Genomic DNA, 3201 nt, shown 5'->3' with positions numbered 1-3201 from the left:
ACGTAATACTTTAGAGTATTAATAATTAGTTGATATTTTTCGCTCATATTTAAACCATGTCATATCGCCAAAAATATGTTCATTGATATTCAATTAAGATTAATGAACTATTGTACAAGCAATTTTATGAGTAACTAGCAGTTTCCCGCGGCTTTGCACGCTTTTCGTAAGCTTTGCCCGTGTATATGAACTTCTGGTTCAATTGAATTATATTTACAACGCCGATGTAGAGTTTGCCTTGTTGCCAGGATCAAGAAAATCTGTTTATGTTTATAGCCATTGTGCACGTACATGTACTTTATTATAAAGTGGTCTAACACTCAAACTTTAAGTTCAATCAGAAATGTATCTTAAAGACAAATATACATGATAACTTAGCGCCTTCAAATAGTGTTTGGCTATGTAATATACGTAACTGTCTCGTAATTGCAGTTTATAGTGTGCAGGCGCTTTTAAACCTTTTGTCTTTTAAAGGCGCCGCTTGGTGGTTGGTTACATCTCTGGGCATAGCTTATAAACCTTCTCCGTGTAAAAATACGTATACATACAAATTTTTATAATGGTCTGTCTAATACTTTGCGATTCCATAAAGTACAAACACACAAACATTCTGTTATATATATATATATATATATATATATATATATATCTTTTATTTCTTTTATTTTTTGGAAGAGATTATTCAGCAAACCTGTAACTCTACTTCAAAATTTATAAAAATAAATATAAATTCACGACTAAAAAAAGGAGTTAAACATACAATACTAACATAAAACAATGCTTCGGTACTGTAATTTTATTACATTCCTTAATGAATATATAAATATTATAATAGCACGCTTTTTTATGTTACCACAAAACTTTAATATCATGTAATTTATATTATTGTTACTATTATCATTACTAAGGCTACAAACAATTACACCTATTATCATGAGGTCTAAGTCGTCGTCAATAGAAAAGGAAGTTTTTAAAGTAATAAGGTAGAGTTTTTAAGTAGCGAGATAAACTTGGTTTGTTTATTCTACTTCCATTTGTATTAAATTATTTACAACTTTAATGGAAAAACGAAAAGTTTACTTGTCAATTTAATTAAAGAAATGCTGAGCTTGTTTTATTTGAAGTCCAAAACACATTCTCGTTGTATAGAACAGGAGTAGTTGGTGTCAGAGTGAAGTATTGTCCAATTACCCTTTGCTATATGACGGCGAGGCGCTCATATCCGGTCAGTTTATTAGCGATAACATTACTAAGGCGGGGACTAGAGAGTAATATCAATAACAGAAAATAAATATCTGTTATCCGGCTAGTAGTTAATACTAGTGTTGAGCTAACACTTCAATTTGTCTAATTTTCAATTGTAATAAAGTGTAAAAGTTTTGTATGCGTAATGTAATTGTAATACTAGGCTATACAATATTTGTTTACATCAATAACATGCTTTTACAGTGTGAGCCTGTTCTTGTATTAAAACTTCTAACGCAGTGAAAATATATTTTATTTGAATACATTTTGTATAAAATAAAATAAAGTGTAACTACTACTTTATATAACTATATTTTCACTAATAAGTCCAAACCGTGTCCCTTGAAACAAGATAAAACGAAGCAACTTTCGCACAACTACTGGGATAGTAACTGAATTGCTCCGTATTATTGGCGAAAGATTTCTCCTCCTAGTTTCAACTATTGTGACCTCTGTCCGTGTTCTGTACACTATTGACCTGATCAAGGTTGCTTTTAGGAATTAATCCATTAGGTCCCGATATGGTTTCAAACCGAAAATGCAAGAAGGTGGAGATTACATCTAGGTCTAAGGATGAGTAGGCTGGTTCTGCAATCACATTCCACCAGGGTAGCGTCTGAACTCTCCGTGTGACGGCCAGTGTCTTCTCTAGTATTGGGTCTGATTAAGGAATATAGGCAGTCACAGAAACTACTTCAGAGGATAGTGTTAGATGTTGCAACCTACACAATAAAAATGGGTTAATTGTGGTGAATGTTAAAAATCAACTCGTTTATCATAACGTTGATTTCTCAAACTATAGACATAACGTACTTAGGATCAGATCGTCATACTGATGGTATAGTTTCCTTGCTTCCGTAATAAAATACTCAAGTATCATTTATTGAACTCATTTATAATAAACGTGAACTTCTCCTTATCATCTACCGGTTATAGAGTGATCTTTACGTAATCATCATACTAGGTAAGACAGGTTATGTAACTAACCAAATTACTTTTAAATATAAAATCCTACTTTACTTGTATTACAAGTTTTTATTAACTTATTTATCTATCTCTTATGTAACTCTGTGATGTTCATTTCTTAAAAGACTGTTGGCGAATAGTTTAATTTTGATCAACAAGTGCATTTGTATGCGCATGAAACTTGCAAGTTGGCACAGCACTTACCAAAGGTAGGCCCACAGCAGCTTCAGGTTTTGAGGTTACGTCACTTTTTGATGGATAAATAAGCCTATATTTACATTTTGCGAGGGTAAAGTAATTTGTAACTACTTTTCTTCTAATATTGTTTCCGCTTTTTGAAAACTTTAGTTGATATTCGCGTTGCTACTTACTAAAAACACATAAATGCTGTACAAACAATATCAAAGTAAAACGTTACCAACAGAAAAGAATAAACAAACAAGATTTGACAGCTGACTGATAAAGCTACATAAACAATAAAGCAGACAAATGGGAAGTCACTACCAACACAAGGAAACAAAATTGTAGGGAACGTAACATAAGACTAATAGAGGTATACTATGTTCAGTGCCGAGTGGTGAATAGCCTACTTGGACAACAGTTTTCTTGCATTACATCACTACACAGAAGCAGCTGTAAATAACTAACCACTCATCTGATTGAGCTAATATAAACGTTTAATTATACCTAAATAAATGCATAATACAATTTTATTAAAATATCAAAATCCAAAAATTGTTTAAATTTTAAATTTTTTATGTCCGATCTGCACTTAATAAAAGGTAAAATTTGATACTGGAGCTCCAGAGATCGATTTGTCACAGAAGCTGTTAAGGGAATCTGTCAGAGGCTAATATACTAAGAACCAAAGGTTCACAATGCTTGCAAAGAATATGCCATTTCACAGTTAAAGAATTTGCAGAGGGCGATCGTACATTGTTTTGGCCATCCCTGTTAAAGATGGTGCTAAAAATGAAGGCTTCTAGAAAA

The 3201-nt window shown here is 32.2% G+C and overlaps 1 long non-coding RNA gene across 1 annotated transcript; it reads right to left on the bottom strand.

Annotated features, from left to right (window-relative positions):
* Positions 1-1477: 1477 nt before the first annotated feature.
* On the bottom strand, positions 1478-2616 carry LOC124371257. Its single transcript, XR_006923234.1, has 2 exons — positions 2416-2616; positions 1478-1967 (listed from the first exon to the last, which is right to left on the bottom strand). It is a non-coding gene; the product is annotated as an uncharacterized LOC124371257 (long non-coding RNA).
* Between the last annotated feature and the right edge of the window lie 585 nt (positions 2617-3201).

Source organism: Homalodisca vitripennis, unplaced genomic scaffold, assembly GCF_021130785.1.
Source record: "Homalodisca vitripennis isolate AUS2020 unplaced genomic scaffold, UT_GWSS_2.1 ScUCBcl_1116;HRSCAF=4338, whole genome shotgun sequence".
Classification (NCBI taxonomy): domain Eukaryota; kingdom Metazoa; phylum Arthropoda; class Insecta; order Hemiptera; family Cicadellidae; genus Homalodisca; species Homalodisca vitripennis.
The sequence above is the reverse complement of the archived record's forward strand: the minus strand, read 5'-3'. Positions and strand labels throughout refer to the sequence as shown.